This window comes from Hoplias malabaricus, chromosome 9 (genome assembly GCF_029633855.1).
Source record: "Hoplias malabaricus isolate fHopMal1 chromosome 9, fHopMal1.hap1, whole genome shotgun sequence".
Classification (NCBI taxonomy): domain Eukaryota; kingdom Metazoa; phylum Chordata; class Actinopteri; order Characiformes; family Erythrinidae; genus Hoplias; species Hoplias malabaricus.
The window spans coordinates 41196835-41215193 of record NC_089808.1 but is presented as its reverse complement, the minus strand read 5'-3'; the positions used below and the strand labels follow the sequence as shown (position 1 = coordinate 41215193).

Below are 18359 nucleotides of genomic sequence, written 5' to 3'. Positions count from 1 at the left end.
TGAGGACACTGATTGGCTAAATGTATGTTGGGTCTCTATTAATTTACGCCTGGGATAATAAAACGTATTGTTATGAGACACTTAATTAGGACTATGAGATAGTTCAAGTTCAAGTTCAAGAAGTTTATTGTCATTTCAGCAGTCTACAGTGTTTACAGTACACAGTGAAACGAAGTAGCGTTCCTCCAGGACCAAAGTGCTACATAAAACAATACACAACATTAAAGTGCAACTAGTGCAAAGCTAGTGCAAACAAAACAGTGCACACACAAGTGCAAAAGACATGGCTAAGAAAATACAAAACAATATCCATACAGTACAATACCATAATACAATACAAAACCATAATTCTGGGGGGGGGGGTGTGCTGTAAACGGTAACTGGATGTAACCATGGATACTGGACACTAGTCATAATTGCGAAATGCTAACTTTTTATTATGAGATAACCACGTTATGATTATTATACTATGACATGATTATAAGATACTGAATAATAATAAATGGTAATTATAAAGCACTTTTCAATGAACAGATGCTGATAATATGGGAATAAACCAAATATTAACACTGACAAAAACAAATAAAAGACAGAAATGAGTGAAATATAACACATTTTTTAAAACTGAGACACTGAATCATGATTAAACGACACAAAGCCGTGATTATAACCGGAAACTAAATCATGACTGTCATAGTAACTTTATTGTGACGTCATGACTGAGGTTCTGGTTTTGCTTATGGGATATATATTCATGATTTTACACGTTTATGAGGGTTATACTTGTCCCTGCTTTGTTTGAGAGTGTAGTAAAGGTGTCAGAGGATACGGAAAATAACCACAGACCTCAATCACTTGTCTCACACACACACACACACACACACACACTTGACGCGTACACGACAAGGGGAGGTTCGTAGAGCAGACGCCAGAGGAGGGGGAGGGCACGTCTACTTTGAATATTGAGTGTTTTATCGAAGAAGGAGGGTCTATGTTTTGAAAAAAGGTTGGTCCAGGATTACACCCGGGCGAGATTAAAGCTGTGGGGTGATGTGAGTTTTAGACGCCGTCAATTGAACGTTCGGAGCGGTGTTCTCTCGTCCTCACACAAAGGAGCCAGGGACACAGAAAACCGCCGAGGAATTTCCTCCTGAGGTAAAGTGTGTTTAAAAGATTAATTGGAGCGCTTTAACGCTGATGTTTCTGTGGCTGTAGGAGAGTGGAGAGGGAAGCACAGTGTTGGGTTTAGCTGGTTCAGATGTGGGGTTCAGAGTGAGGTAACGCGGGTGTTTACATTAATCTTAACCGGCATTTTGTTTCTTTTGTGGGTCTAAGTCATAAGATAATTGGGTCTCGGAGCCAGAGATGAAGCTGGGTTTGTTTTACCTCCACATGATAATGACGGCTATTTTAAAAGGGTTTGCTTTGAAACATTGTGTTATTTGGAGTTTCCCACCAACCACGTGGCAGAGCTTAGCGTCCTGGTGGTGGTCAATGGTGAGGGGCGGATAACATTGTCACAGTAAAACTCTAGAGTTTCCTCTTGTCATCGGTTCAGTCGCGGTGACGGCTCCTGGCCTCATTTTCACTTTCCTGAGTCCTGGAAGTGATGTTAAATTAATTTTTGCTTTTGATTTAAACCACGGATTTCAGTAAATTTTTTTCCTCAAAAATAAGAATTTTAATAAAATAAAACAAACAAATTAAAAAAAAAAAAAAGAAGTTCAAAAGTAGCAGCTTTACCTTTTACTGAGGTCCTGGGTAAGTTATGTTCAGTGGCACGTTCCAGTAACACACCACACACACACACACACACACACACACACACAGAGTAACACCCCCCACACACACAGTACACCACACACACACAATAACGTTACAGAGAGTAACACCCCCCACACACACCCAGAACACCCCACACACAGTACACCCCCCCCATACACACACAGTACACCACACACACACACACAGAGTAACGTTACAGAGAGTAACACCCCCCACACACACCCAGAACACCCCACACACAGTACACCCCCCCCATACACACACAGTACACCACACACACACACACAGAGTAACGTTACAGAGAGTAACACCCCCCACACACACCCAGAACACCCCACACACAGTACACCCCCTCACACATACAGCAACACCCCACACAGAGTAAATCTACACAGAGTAAAGTTACAGAGTAACGCTACACAGTAACACCACAGCAACACCACACACAGTAACGCTGCACATAGTAACACCACACACAGTAACGCTGCACATAGTAACACCACACAGAGTAAAGCTACACAGTAACACCACACACAGAGTAACGCTACACACAGAGTAACACACTACACACTGTAAAATATATATATATATATATTATTTTTTGGTGTAATTTGGTTGATTAATGACTGTTTCCACCTCCTTACATTAGACATAAATATAATTATAAATATTTGATGACCTGTGATGTCCCTTAATGCTTTTTGAAACTTTGTGATTAGTGATTTTGGATAATTTTGGCCTCGTGAGTGAGCTTAACTACAATCAATCAGTGATATTGTCAACGCTTCTGACATGTTGTGGTGTGTTAGCCCCCAGTGACAGATGGTATCTGATGAATAATGCGCTTCTTTACCTCTCAGCGCTCTTATATAATGCTTATCTGGATTGGCTTGTTCTACCAGAAAGGCCATATTCACTGGACAGTTACCTTTCGACATCAATACTAATCTTCAGTGATCAAGAGAATCAGATAATCTTCAGTGTACCGCAGCCCTGGTTTGGTATCTTCTTTGTGGTCTGCAGGTTCATTTTTTTTAATGGTAGTCCTGATTTTTATATTTAATTTTTAGTGACATTAAGGCTAGTCTGTCTCTGTTTCCTGTCCTAGCTAAAAGGTTTTAAACGATGTCTAAGCCATAGGAGCATTGGTACGCTCAGGTACTGGAGTTAACCAATTATATTCTGGATCATAAACTCTACTCTAGGTGAGGGATGGGGGTTCATCACTCCAGAGAACACAGTTCTGATGCTCCGCTACTGTCCTAGCCAGGCTCATGTGTTCTGTTTCATGCCATGCTTTTCTATGGAGATGATTCAAAGTGTGTGTGTGTGTGTGTGTGTACGTACATTGGATGCTCTGAAGCAGCTGGAACCAGTAGTTATGAGGGAAGCCCACAAAGTCTTACACATGGAGTATATTGATTATAAACCTCAGGAAATAAAGTGTGGAGAACTCTGAACTGTTTTCACTTTAAGATCCTGGAAATTTATAACGACAACTCCCCAGTGACCTGAGGCCAAAGTAAGATTAGGGAGAGAGAGAGAGAGAAGGTGGCAGCAACAAGTAAACCCCACCCGGACAGGTTGAGACAGGTGTTTATATAGTCAGTCAGAAGGGTGGAGCTCAGGTATGGAGACTACTGTGGGCAGCACTTAATTCATGACGTATCTGTTGTAAACTCATTAAAAAAACTGGTTTGTCTTGTGTAATGTAAATGGATTGTTAACATGGATATTCTGGTTAAGCTTTGTCCCGTTTTGAGCATAGGCTCAGTTCATTATTCCACCAGGGTTCTATGTGTTGGGGTGTGTGTTTCACACAGCTGTTCTGAGCTCAGTGGTCAGGAGGTCAGTTATGCAGGAAGAGACAGGTCTGTGCAACCTCACGTTCCCCACAATGTTTGCATTTGTATCTGGTGGAAAAATTCAAAGCAGTTTCAGGTAGTGGTAGAGTGACACGAGAAATGTCAAACCACTATAATTAAAGGTGCTACAATATGGTGCAAAAGTTTTAGAATGTGAGATTTAATTACCTATTCATGAGCATTAAGAGTTAAATAAAAAATAAAACAGTAAACAACAACAACACAAATTCCCAGTAATATTAGGATAAAAACAAAAGCCAAATGTTTCTCCACTGGACTGTAATCTAGTTAAATTTAGAACATCGTGCCTTCAAAAGCTTTTCATAATCATTTATGATCACCCACTCCTAACTCTCTGTGATGTGAAGCTGAATTCAATAAGTCAATATTACCCACCAATGGAGCAGGAATAGAGCAATATCCTCATCTCAGTTTGTTCATTTAAATGTTTGGAGTCTTCTCCTTTGTCTAAAAAGCCTAGCATACCAGACTGAGACACTTTTTTTTTTTTTTTTTTTTTTTTTTTTTAAACTTACAGACACTGGGGCTTTGTTAAAAATTAGATCAGATTTGTGCTTGAAAACAGACTGGTGAGCAGCAAATGATGAGGAAATATCCTCAGAAAAATCATGAACCTGACGTTCAAGGTGGATTATTTATATATAGAAGAGTTTAGGTTTGTGTAATACCTGCCTGTGTAGCTCTACTGAGAGTACCTTAGTGTCTTTAGTGACGATAGGGGTTTGTGGTTTATTAGTTGACGACCCGCTGGTTACTTGCTCTTAATTATGAAGCTCTTTTGTGTTTGTGCAACGTATTGGAACCAGCTTTGAAAGAATCTAACCGATCCCGTGCTCCTTCCGAACCTGTTCATGTGCTGTCCATGCTTTACTTCTTTGACCCTGAGATGTTACAGACTACTTACTAGTATTACTACTGTAATATGTTTTTGTTTTTAACTTTTGCACAGTACTGTGTAACAGCCTTTAGACGGAATAATCCATCTAATGCCATGCTGTAAGTTCCCATAAGTGAGCAACAAATGTACAAAGGTTTGATTTGAGTGTAATTCAATAAAAGTAACAATAATATGTCAAATAAATGATAAAATGTCAAACGATTTTATGCAAATTGTAAATAAACATGCACTCTCTCTCAATCTGCTAATTTTTGAATTCATTAATGCACATGAATGTTCATGAATTTGGCAGGATGTTTCTGGTAAATTTTCTCATGGTTTTACCAAGGTTTCATGAATATGGCTCATTGATTTGATACAATGTAGTATAGAAAAAATAGAAAATTAACACTTAAACATACACTATAGTGTGTTATATCCTAGCCTCTATGTTGTTTGATTCCTTACCATCTAAGACAACCATTGGCTCATGAGCTGCAGCATGCTCTTCCTCTATTGGCACACTAATAAACATCTGCTTGAATCAGGTTGTGATTGCTTTCATTTAAGTGTATATGATGCTTATGGCTTATCTTAAGGGCTTTTAAAATGAACATTTCATACCTGAGGTTTTGGTTCTTTGAAACAAGGTAAAGGAGAGTCTATCACTGCAAAGGTGGTGTTTTTTTCAGTGAAATGAAAATGCTGAAGGAATTCTGTTAGCAAAGACTGAGGAAGATGGCTGAAAAAGCCCAGGCAGCCATGGGGAAATGTTCCCAGTGGTCTTTTATAAGCCCTGTGGCCACAGTCTGCATATGGGTGGTATGTCTGTGCTGCCTTTGGGGCATTCGGGTCAGAATACCAAGAGCTATTGATCAGGGAGAAGAGATGTCTGCATGGTTAGCTGCACAAACTCCCCCAGCTCTGTAAACTGCCTGAGAAGCATACACATGTTGTTCTGTAGCTCTTTTACATTATTGAAACCCCTGAGCATCGTCTCCCTCATCAGACCGTGAACCCAAACATCGAATTCCGTCTACAGTGTGTCTGCCTTTTTTTCATTGCAGTAGAGTCCAGGGGATTAGATCGGCATACTTTCAATATAGCTTCGCTTGGATGAGTGCAAATTGGGAATGTACCCATTTTGCCAAGGGATGTTCTGTCATGTGTGTGCTTCTAATATTCCAGCAGGAAAAGGATGGAAAAGCAAGTAGATCCTTGTTAATCCCTCTATATGGTTTCACACAAATATATATTAGGGCAGGGCAATTAATCGAAATCGACTTTCAGAACTTCTAATTTCCCTAATCTGGTCTATATCGATTATTTTTATTCTGTTATGTCCCCACTGTGTGTTCATGTTCTGCCCCCTATCTGCCACATGGAGGAGAACCTAAACGCAGAGGCCAACCGAGCGACTCGAGCTCGTACCAAAGAAGAAAACAGCGTCTGTGGTTTGGACGTGTTGTGTTTTGACTAAAATTAAGACGACACTGAACTAAAAGAAGTCAAATGTAAACGCTGAGGGAAAAATCAGTTTCAGCCAAAGCACAATCACACACCAAATATAAACAGTGCTCAGAAAACAAGAAAGGAACGAGCTCCCAGTGACATTAGAGAAAAACATCCCAGCTTTAACACTGGAGCATATTTACAGCACAGGCCTCGTCACTGAACCTTGAGGGTCACAAATACAACAACAATGTAATCATTCATTAATCGTAATTGTCGTAAAATTTACAATTAATCGTGATATTGATTTGCGCTCATATCGCCCAGCACTAATATATAGTGTGAGACAGTGTATTCTCTTTTGAATTAATGCAAGGACCCTGATATCAGCTTATGTGCTGAACAGCTAGTCGTTGTGTTTGATTACTTCAGACGACCTGCGAACAGGTTACACACTCTGTGTTATCAGCTCTTGTGATCTGAGAATTATGCTCTTTTAGTTTGTGACGTGGACCCATTAAGCACATCACGATCAGTTAGATTTAATATATATAGAGACCAGATGGATGGCAAATACAAAGTTTCTGTTTGGAATATAAAAGATATAAAACTCTCATTTAAATATGCTTTAGTTCCTGTACATTTTATAAATATATGATAAAGATATTTATGAAATATGTCAAATCTGTTATGAGTTTTACTGGTACAGTGGCATCGTTTTAAACGTGTGTTCCAAATAAGCTAGGATTTACTGACAAAACCAAAACATGTTTTATTCCAAATAAATAAAACAGCAACATAATTATGTAACATGTTAAGTATTTGAAAAATGCTTATTCATGTTTTTAGTAATGCTTGTTTGCTCTCGTCCGTCACTAGAATCAATGACACATCCGAGTCCTGACTCTGAAACGTAATCAGATATTTAACGCAGAACCACTCATGAACAAAGGATATATTTTAATTTAATTTCACTCAGGTATTTATTTAGTTAAAGGCTAAGCACCACTTATTGGACCTCCATGAATATTTCACATTATTTTAGTTCCTGACAGATATAAGTATGAATTCAAATGAAAATAGCTGCTTAATTTGCTTTAAAACTGACAATTTCATTAAATTGATAATTTATTAAATTAATTTTATAAATTGAAACCTGAGCTCGCTACGGAAATTCTTGAACGCAACCGTGACGTCACTGGTGGACAACAGCTGAACAACGGTCTTTTAAACCTTATTCCTTGAATTAGTAAGAAATAACATGTTTTCTGACTATCAATAAACACAAGTTAGGAACTCAAATTCCACTGGATTTATTTGTTTGACACTTTCATAGAGCTGCTGCTTAGCCTTTAACTAATTTCTTTTGCTTCTATTTAGATTTTTTATAAAGGGTCTCTCTTTCCTGTAGTTTTTTTTTTATTATTTTTTTATTTTTTTATTACTGTTTACATTTTTCTAATTGAAAATCAGATGATGTGAATATCCTAGTTCTCATCATTGTTTGGTTTGTTATGTAATTATAGACGTAAGTAAGGTCAGTATTAAAGAAATGTTGTGAAAAACTCAGAGGAGTGCAGTGCAACTATGAACCCAAGCTCAAAATTAGAGGAACTCCTCACTGAAACATAGAGAAGGGCTTAAGTGTAGCGCCCTGGGCTTAAATAGTTCCACAGTGACTAACGGTGAAAAAGATATATTTACAAAATCATACAGGAAACCTAAATATAATGTGGACAAGCTTTATTTTGTCCATGTGTAGTGTATAGAAATATTAAGTCATCCTCATTGAATATGAGCTTGTTTGGCTGCTTTCTGTAGCATTTTACACTTTAAGCGCACCTTAAAATAAAATACGTTTTTAAAATACTCAGAGGTCCAGAACCTTTTTTTTGATTTATGATTAATTTATTTGTAAGATTAATGTAAAATGACTCAGAAACTCATCAGTGTACACAGTGTATCTCTAAACGAAGCTGTTAACCTTCAGATTAGCTTTGTGCACCACCTCATAATCGTTCCATATGAAGGTAAATAGCATAAATTGATAAAATATTACTTATTAATACACACAAATCAAAACATGACTATATCAGAGAGGTCCCAAAATACCAAAGTGTTTTTCATGACATGTTTTTTCAGGTGTCCCTGACACTGCCTGCACATGAGTGGGAATTACTCAATGCTGACAAATGTGATTGGTGTTTATAAAGGAAAATGACATGGAATCTCCTTCCCCATTTTGATTGATCATTGCAGGCAGTTGGGGACCCTACCGAAGCTAACGGAAACAAAACAGAAACATACTTGGTCGTAGTCAACATTATTGACTAAGCTTGGCTTCCTCTTGCGATTTGCTTAAGTTTAGGTACTGACCAAATATACTTGGGTTTTCAGTGAATTGCGGAAGAAGAAATTTCTTAACAGTAGATGTCCATGACACAATCGTCCGTCTTTTGAAGGTGGTGAGGACTGACACAAACATCTGTTTGTAAGCAGCACAGAGACAGGAGCTAATGCCGTTTTTAGAAAAACCTGTGCCCAGTGGCAATGTGTAGATGGGAAAATAGCAGTGGTCCAAGAAGAGAACTTGTGGGACACCGCACTTAACTTTTTTATGGGATGAGTTTAAGTGAGGGTTGTTTTTCACAATACAACGTATTTTAATGTTTTAAAATACAAAATTATTGCATCTTTGTGAACTTTTAATCAAAGTGGTGTGGCTTTTCTTTCCATAAAATGACTTCTGGGGTGTGATTATTCAGAAACTTGTATTAACCAATAGTATCACTAGATATCTTACTTTAGTAATCTCCAAGTCCTTCACTCCCCCTTCCACATCTGCACTGGGGATTAAACTGGCGACATTCCTCTCCCTCTCCTCTGTCTCAAACCTTAACCATAGCTCTCTCCACTAATTTGAAAAGTTAGCTCTCATCATCCAGTAAATTGTGAAGGATTAAATCATGACCAACTCATATTACACCCCCAAGACTATGTCCTGTTTCACTCTCCTCTCCTTTAGGAAGTGAAATGCGTTCTGTTTTCCGTTCCATGGTGAATTTTCTCAGTTTGTTGCCTTTTAGTGAGGGTGTGTTGGGCTGTGAACATAATGACACCAGAGACTATTACATTCACCATCTTTAACCTGTTTAGAATTAGACTGTATTAACTTTCTCAAATGTTCAGTGTGGAGTTTGAAGCTTGGGCAGTGTTTGTTGCTGAATCTGTTGCCATCACACAACGATTAAAAAAAATCAGCTGAGATCAGCTTATGCATAAAGTGATGTATAGCTTTAAAAGACGTCGTTCAGTTCTGTTGTTGTTGATGTTGTTGCTTAGTGACTTTGGTTCACACAGCTCTGTTACTACTACGTTTCTGTTTCCTGACACTGCAGTTGCTTTGCTGTAGTCCCTGCACAAGTGTGAGATCTAAACCAGGACTGATACTGATGTATGATGTAAGGAATATAAAATTACACACTCGCAAAACTTGTGATTATGATGAAAAAAGCTTAAACGTTCTGTCTTGTAGAGTTTAATGGTGAGTGGTTTCGGATTTCCCTTTGAGATCATGTGTCAGGAGTAAAAGTCATCCCTGGTCAGAGAGGGGAGAGGGCAGTAACAGATCTTTGACTATGATCACTGGAGCCGTCACTCTGTCTGAATGTATTTGTATAGGACTTTTTTACAACGGATGCTGTCACAAAGTAGCTGTATGTAAGTCCTGTAGCAGCAGCAGTAAAAAGTACAATTACATGAGAAACGAAAGCAAAAATATAAAAAAATAACAAATCTCGTTGCCTGATATAGGTAATGTATGACTTTTTTATTTTGTACACATCCTTCTATTCACAGTACTGCAGCTTTCTCAAATAGATTCAGAGATTGATTCAGTTTGTACAGATGAATATTAGAATTCAGGCTCAAAGCTTTGGCAATTACTTGAGATATATACAGTGTTTGGCGAAAGTGTGACTTAGTTTTAGAGAGACTACAAAATGTATTTGTCAAGTTTTGCAGTATTTTTGAGAACATTTTTGTAGTCTGCATAAAGTCATTAAGATATTACCTATTTTTCCATAATGATATAAATGTATTCTCCATAAGTGTTTTATTTCTAAAAATGTAGCATTATTAAATATCAAACTACTGCTGATGTACTTTCATTTTCGAAGTGTATTCCTTGACATCTGTAATTATAATATGCAAAGACTACTGCCTTCCTTTTGCAGCATTTGGCAATTTGTTTGTAACGTTTACAGTGAGTGATGAGCACTTTAGTTCCACCACTGTTCTTGAAATCAACAGTTTTTGTCTGAATTACATATATATTTAACGAATACCACATATAAACCCAAATCCTAGCTTCTTCATAATTGTTAATCACAAATATTAGTGACTTTTTCTTCCTGTAAAAGTTGAATATTGATGCAAGAGTCTGCGTAATATTTTGATACACATTTTATAACCCAATCAAATCGCCCTAATGTCCTGTTTCACTGGGAAATGCATTATATTTTCTTAAGAAAAGTTTTTGCTTTCCCATTTCTCATTTAATTTAAATCATATTTTGGGAAGGGTGATAATCTACTTAGTTAATCTACTCCGGGATGTCTTAACCAGGGAGATGCAGATCTAAGTGGTGGTCAGGGGAAGGGCTCGGGGTGGAGTCAGAGCAGCGTAGTTCCAGATAGGACTCGAGGTCCCATGGCACAGAATGGGGCTATTTTTAAAAACGGCAACAACCTGCTGAAGGTCCAGGAGGTTATCTGATAGGACTTTCTCATTATGTTGTCTGTATTTAGGTCAAGCCCACTACCTACTCGACTTCAGAAAATGCACCTCAGACGTCCCTGAACTGTTCAGACGGACACGCGTCTCGTTTCTGAACATGAATTCGGACCCAGTGCAGATCCTCACTAATCATCTGAAGATGTAAGTCCCATTCGTTTCGTCTGTGGATCATTTCAATGAATTTAAATAAATAGTTTGGCTTATTTTGGTCCGTTTGCCATAAGCATAGTGTGTAACTGGACACTGGTACTATTTCTGGTATAACAAATGTCAAAAGTGGAGATACAAGACTTGATGTATTTAATCATGTGGTGCTCACTGAATATATTGGGAAAGTTTTCAGAAAATTAATAGGTTAATAGGTTTTAGGGTTTTATTTGACAATGCTGTGTGTTAGTCACTGGATGAATCATTGGTTCATTCATGTATTCATTTGTATATATGTGCATCCCTTTGACTCTCAGTGAGCGTCAGTTTCTAGGGAGGTAGAGGTTTTGGTCAGTTGCCAATTGGGGCTCCGGGTCAGCGTGTGTCTGCTCTGCTCCTCAAATACTTTGCATACAAGGAACCTCATCCCAGCTGGGTATGGGAGTTTGGTTAGTCAGATTTTATATTTATTTATTTATTTTATAAGTTTGGTGTGTTTTCCCTGTGTCTGTGTGGGTTTCCTCCGGGTGACTGTCTGTGATGAGTGTGGTGTGTTCTCCCTGTTTCTGCGTGGGTTTCCTCCGGGTGACTGTCTGTGAGGAGTGTGGTGTGTTTTCCCTGTGCCTGCGTGGGTTTCCTCCGGGTGACTGTCTGTGACGAGTGTGGTGTGTTCTCCCTGTGTCTGCGTGGGTGTCCTTCGGGTGCTCTGGTTTCCTCCCACAGTCCAAAAACACATGTTGGTAGATGGATTGGCAACTGTGTGTGTGTGTGTTCCCCTGTGAAGGACTGGCGCCCCCTCCAGGGTGTATTCCCGCCTTGCGCCCAATGATTCCAGGTAGGCTCTGGATCCACCGCGACCCTGAACTGGATAAAGGTTACAGATAATGAATGAATGTATATTTATTTTATTTATTTGTGTATTTTGAAGCATTGGGTTCAGTCCTGATTTCAAGAAGGGAAATAAACCTAAATGTTCGGCTTATTTTAAAAATCTTGGAACATATTTAGCAGTAAATAAATACATATGAAACATGCATATTAATTAATAGTAACAGTTGTGATTATACTGTACAATCACTTTGAAATATTCATTACAGTAACGTTCGAGGAATATTCATGACTTACACTGACATTGCACATGAATGTCCCCACGGCTTATTAATAAACCATTATTTTACATCATATTAAATTGTTTACATTTGCATGCTCGTTAATTATTAATGAACCTATTTAACTGATATCTCAGTGTTGTATGATTTGTAATGGATTGCTTCCATTCTGTCTATAACTTTCCACGAGAGCTTGGTGAACACCTGCCTCACACTAGGTGTTTGATAGCACTATGTCACAAGCCCTGCCTCATTCAGATTCTCCCCTTGTCCCTGACAAGCATCATTTCACAATATCTTTAAGAAGCGAAAGAGAAAATGCTCGTGGGCATCATCCGTCTGCACTGCAGGAGCACACCCTGTTTTTCTCCACACAGCTCACACCTTTGACTCCATTCATTCTCTTACTGAGATCACGGGAAGAGATTAAGTTAGTGCTGTTGCTCCCAAGTGAGCAGTGCACTTTAATCTTAGCTATGGCAGGGTGGCATAGCACAACATTGATTCAGAAAATGCAGTACGTCTTATGACATGCTTTGAGTTAGTGTCCAAAGGTTTGTAGACACTGCGTATATTTAATGACTATAGACACAAATGTTCATTGGGCACACAGTGTCTACAGTCTCTCATAGAAAGTCCTTGACTGGTGATGGGATGCTCTTTAGCAGCTGCACATGAGCTGAAGGTCACCAAGTTCTGTGCTAGGCTTTGACCAGGAGGCTGCACTGATTGAGCTCCCTCCTGTTTGGGAGTTGGGCTGGTAAAGTGTTTGTGACCCAGGACAAATTCAGCAAACGCCTGCCCCTGACCTTACTAATACCCCTCTCAGTAACTGCAATGTTTTTGTGGTTGAATGCCATCCAGTCCTCAGAGCAGTGTTCCAAAATCTGGTGTGGAGCCTTCCCTGAGGAGGTTACTGCAGCAAAGAGGGAGCAGACTCTTCCTCTTGAATTCAGCGAAAGTGAGTGTCTACAATCTACAGCAGGTGTTCTCAAACGCTTTAGACCAAGTACCCCCCCGTTATCAACCCAAAGCCTCCAAGTACCACCTGTGATTTTTACCACAGAATCATGTGGCTCCTGGTTCTCCCTCAGTTCTGGAGGCATAAGGTACAATCTGGCTTGAATTTTTGCAGGTGCTGGTGGCTTTTTATTTACTTCAAATCTGCAGCTTAACACACAATCATCTAAAATAATTACTAAACATTTATAGAGAGAATACAAAAAACTCCAGACCTAAACTGAATGTTTTAAACACAGTTATACATTCATGAGAACATATGAAATGTATGGTCAATAAGCGCTTTGAAAGAAATAAGAAACGAGAAGAGGTCAATGTAATATCAGTCATGTGCTTTAATGGGCTCCAGGTGAAAACAGCAGGGCGCCGGGGACAGGTCATAGCCGCTCTCGGCGCTTGTAGCAGTAGGTGAAGGAGGGGCGGTGCTGTGTTAAACCTTGTTTTAGGGCTGTATTGATGTGAAGAACAGCCACGTTTTCCTTCAGCCGAGTGTTTTCTTCTATTGTGAATTCTCGCTTAGTTTTTCTCTATATTTGCCTCCCTCTGGGCTTTGGAGTATTTCTCGGGCTGTCCCCAGAAACACTCGCTGCTGGATCCTCTGAATCACATTAAGTCATTAAGAGGTCAAAGTACAGAGTTGGCTACATGCAAATGCAAACATCCCATCATAAGTTTGGAAACCTCAAACACCCATCACACACCAGTAAGCTTTGTGCAGTGTGGCGTTTGAGTTGATCTGGTTGTGAGGAGGTGCAGTTTGAGGAGCTAGTTCTGGTTTATAACCATGTTTATGCTTTAATGCTATACATAGTGCTGTGCGCTGTGGTTTCAGTTTTTAATGAATGTGTCGTTTATTGAAGCAATGTTTTTGATTTTATTTATTGCATTGTTTAGGGTTGAGTTTTATACAAAGATAGTAACATTGCTGTGACGTTTAGTACCCACCATCCTCGCAATTTTAAGGCAGCTTTGTGGACTAGGGTTATTAACCAGACAACCACAAGGAAGGGCAAGAACTATCACCACCGCAGTGTATACATGGTTCCTCTTTCTTCACATGGGCTTTCTGGTTGTCCACTTTGTGTGAGTGAGATGAATCTTTTCTCAGCTGTAGGCATCTGAACGGCTGAGTGTCAGTCTTCGTTTTACAAGATGGACACAATGGCAGCAAACAAGTCACAAACCCAAACACATCTTCGACAGGTTGAGAGCATTTCAGCTTTCAACCAAATGAAAAGTGAGGGCCAGGCAATTCAGACGAGGCAATATGCAAAATCGGTACTAGAAAGGCCGCTGTGAAACAGGGAAATTCGAATTTGAGCTCTTATCTACCTATCTCTAATCCAGCTATCGAAGCCCGACTGCCGCCTCCAGCACAGAGTCATGAGGAAGCCTCAAAGGGAACAGTTCACGTCGGTTCCATGTGATGACTAGGAGTGTAGCACTAGAATCAGGAGATGTTAATTGGGACAATAATACCTCACATGGCAGTTTTGAACCCTGTTAAAACACCGCATGAGAGAGTCTTTCACCGTGACAGCTCCGGTTTCAAGGATTGTGATGCACAGGTTGGGCTTGACTTGAAGCGTCTGTTTCCTGTAGCTTTATGTTTCATACAAAACTCTCAAAGTTAAGTGCAGGGGCCGTTGGGCTTAATATCTAAAGTAATTTTTATAAAAATCATGCATCACGTAACTCTGTAAATGACATTTATTTATTCATTTATTTGATGTTTTTACTGTTGCTAATTTGGCATGCAAAGTGCACCATGCCAACACTGTAACAAGGGCATGGCCCCTACTGCATGTGGTGTACAACTCTCACACGGTAAACATCTCTCACACTGGAGGACCCCCAGGGTCAGATTTACTTCTGTGAAGTTTTGTAGTGGTTGGCTATAATTAACTCCCCAACACAGAAGCGTTGGCCTGTCGTCATCTGTCCAGCTGCTCCTCGGAATTTAGTGCGTAATAAATAAGGAACCTTTAGTTTTACCATCTGCTGAGCTCCTGAATCCAGGCCTTGTGCTGGTGAAACCAAGCTTCCACACATCTCTCTCTACCTCCACATCTCTTTCTCTCTGCACATCCCTCTCTCTACTTTTCTACCTCTAACTCTCTCACTACATCTTTCTCTTCTCTCTCTACTTCTCTACCTCCATATCTACCTCTCTCCACATCTCTCTCTCTCTACGTCTCTACCTCTCTCCATATCTCTCTCTACATCTGTCTCACTACATCTCTCTCTCTCTACTTCTCTACCTCTGTCTCACTACATCTCTCTCTCTACGTCTCTACCTCTCTCCATATCTCTCTCTACATCTGTCTCACTACATCTCTCTCTCTCTACTTCTGTCTCACTACATCTCTCTCTCTACATCTCTACATCTGTCTCACTACATCTCGCTCGCTCTCTCTCTCTCTCTCTCTCTCTACTTCTCTACCCCTCTTTCTACCTCTCTTTGTCTCACTATATCTCTCTCTACTTTCTCTCTCTCTCTCTCTCTCTCTCTCTCCACATCTCTAGTTGCGTTGCTGGTGGGTGCTGTGGGTTCGGTGTGTGTATTATTTAATGGCTCCCAACCAAGGACCTTAACAAAATGAGTTAAATAATTAATTATTAATCAAAAAGTAATTAAGGATCACTGACTCCTGTATAGTATTTATGCCGCTGCAATAATTATTATTATTATAATTATTATAATTATAATTATTTTACTACAAATAGTTTTTTTAATATATAATCCTCAGCTACATTTCTCATGTGTGTCATGCTCGGTGCGCTCCGAGTTTCTAAAGTGTTGTTGTGTGATAACTGTATTGATCACTCGTCTGAATGCTGCAGTGCTGAGCCTGGGCCCTTTGTGATTATGGTGCGTGGGGCTGTGGGATTTCCGAAAGTGAGAGAGAAGTATTTTTCCACACGTAATCCCCGGTCTCCGTCTCCCCTGCCAAAGGGTGCATGTTCTGGAGTGGCACAACCCTGCGGTGTCCATACTGCAGGGGCTGGACCAGGCTGTTCTCGGCCCTGGGTTTGTCAGTGTTTTGTAGTAGAGGGGCTGCCTAGCAGCAGAGTCCTTCCTGTGTGTGAGGGGGAGGAAAGAAAAAAAAACACAAGGTCATTGGCAGTCTGCGATGGTAAGACGTGGCTTTTAACCTAGTTGTGTTCCCAGTGCCGGGCTCTAAAGCTGCCCCAGGCCAACGAGCTTCATTTGGGCGGATGATTTATGAATGGTGGCTATATTTGGACGTACTGTTTATTTTCTTTACAATACTCTTCCGCCCGTGGCTTATTGAACTCTGCTATTATCAGTTTTGCCCTGTCCAGGGTCTGATATAGATTCCTATGTTTTACAGAGTGTTACTGTTAAAACAGGACAGAATCGATATGAACTTTGTGTTGATGAATGCATCAGTTTGGCCAGATGTCTGCCGTACAGGAAAATCACTACTGGTCCAATTAGATCGCACCACTCAGTGCTGTCTGGACAATTCAAACTCACTGTCATTTAATCCTGCCCACAGTTATTTAAGGTGGAATGAAAAATCTGAATAAAACTGCTTTCACACAGTGCAGAAAATTAACTGTTGAGACGCACGCTCCATTTTCTATCAATCAATAAAAAATAATCCCAAACCACTGACAGACAGAGTCATTAGCTCACAGTGTCCAAGCTCACATTAACTATGAACCAGCCTTAAGTGGTTGAGCCAAGGGGTGAAGTGGGATTCACCCTAAGAGTTAAGAGGCTAGTTAGCAGTTCTTCATGAAAATGTAATATAAATAAGATCTAAATGCAGGTTTTGGATAATAGCTTAATCAACTCTGAAGCTTCTTGTTCACCAGTTTATTACCCTTAATCAGACATTCCATTCCTCTCTGATTGGATCAGTCTTTGCTTTCCTATTGGTCAATAGGTTTCCTGTCAAATCAGGGTCAAATATCTGTAGTTGCAGCAAAAATTTTGGAAAAACAGAAGAGGTACAATTTGCAACGTCCTGCCTCGGTTTGCTCTGGTTTCTGGTTTGCTCTCTTGTGTTTGGTGTGTTTCTGTCCCTGTTCCATGTGCATTTTTTTTTTTTTTTTTTGCTCCTCCCTTGCCCCAAACTTGTCGTGTGTTGCATCAGCAAGTGGTTGGTAGTTTTTTAGCTTTTTTAAATACTCAGTTCATGCCTTGTGTATGGAAGCCCCTTTTGTCTCTGTTCTGTCTTTGTCTTATGTTGTGTTTGGAAGTGAGTAGTATTAAACCAAGCGCTTAGGCATGCAGACTGCTTCTACAAACATTTGTGAAAAAATTGGGTCGCTTTCAGGATCTCAGTGAAGTCCAGCGTGGTACAGTGATAGGATATCACCTGTTCAAGTCCAGGTGTTTTTCCATGCTAATAATTAGTCCACTGTCAACTGTCAGTGGTGTCATAACAAAGTGGAAGGGTTTGGGAACGACAGCAACTCAGCCACAAAGTGTTAGGCCATGTAAAATACAAAAGCGGGTCTCGGCGGATGCTGAGGGGCATGATGCGCAGAAGTCACCAACTTTCTGCAGAGTCAACCACTACAGATGTCTAAACTTCATGTGGCCTTCAGATTAACTCATATACAGTGCATAGAAAGCTTCAAAGGATGGGCTTCCACAGCCAAACATCTGAACCCAAGCCTTACATCACCAAGCGCAATGCAATGGTGTAAGGCATGCCAACACTGGACTCTACAGCCATGGAGAGGTGTTCTCTGGAGTGATGAATAACGCTTCTCCATCTGTTGATCTGATGGATGAGTCTGGGTTTCGTGGGTGGTGGTCAGGAGAACAGTACTTGTCTGTTTTGTTTCTCCAGGAGTTGGGCTAGGCCCCTTAGTTCCAGTAAAAGGGACTCTTAATGCTTCACAATACTAATTTTGGACAATTTTTTTCTCCCAAATTTGTGGGAACAGTTTGGGGACGGCTCCTTCCTGCTCCAAATTGACTGTGCACCAGTGCACAAAGCAAGATCCATAAAGACATGAATGAGTAATTTTGGTGTGGAAGAACTTGACCGGCCTGAGTCCTGAGCTCAATTCGATAAAACACCTTTGAGATGAACTAGAGCGGAGACTGTGAGCCAGGCCTCGTCCCACATCAGTGTCTGACCTCACAAAGGCGCTTCTAAACCTTGTGGAAAGCCTTCCCAGAAAAGTTGAAGCTGTTATAACTTCCGAGGGTGGGCCGACATCGTATTTAAACCCCATGGATTAAGAATTTAATGTGTGAAGGCAGCCGAGCAAATACTGTTGGCAATGTAGTGTATAAAA

General features: G+C 40.1%; 1 protein-coding gene across 4 annotated transcripts in view; it reads left to right on the top strand.

The window, feature by feature from the left end:
* Positions 1-942: 942 nt before the first annotated feature.
* Positions 943-18359, top strand: part of slc6a9 (solute carrier family 6 member 9) — a 76493-nt gene continuing 59076 nt past the window's right edge. For 2 of the 4 annotated variants that reach the window (XM_066680604.1, XM_066680602.1), the window contains exons 1-2: positions 943-1155; positions 10809-10938. The gene's annotated coding sequence lies outside the window, so the exon portion shown is untranslated. Of the gene's footprint in view, positions 1156-10808; positions 10939-11261; positions 11394-18359 lie in introns of all 4 variants that reach the window. The other 2 variants (XM_066680603.1, XM_066680605.1) reach the window with 2 other exon arrangements.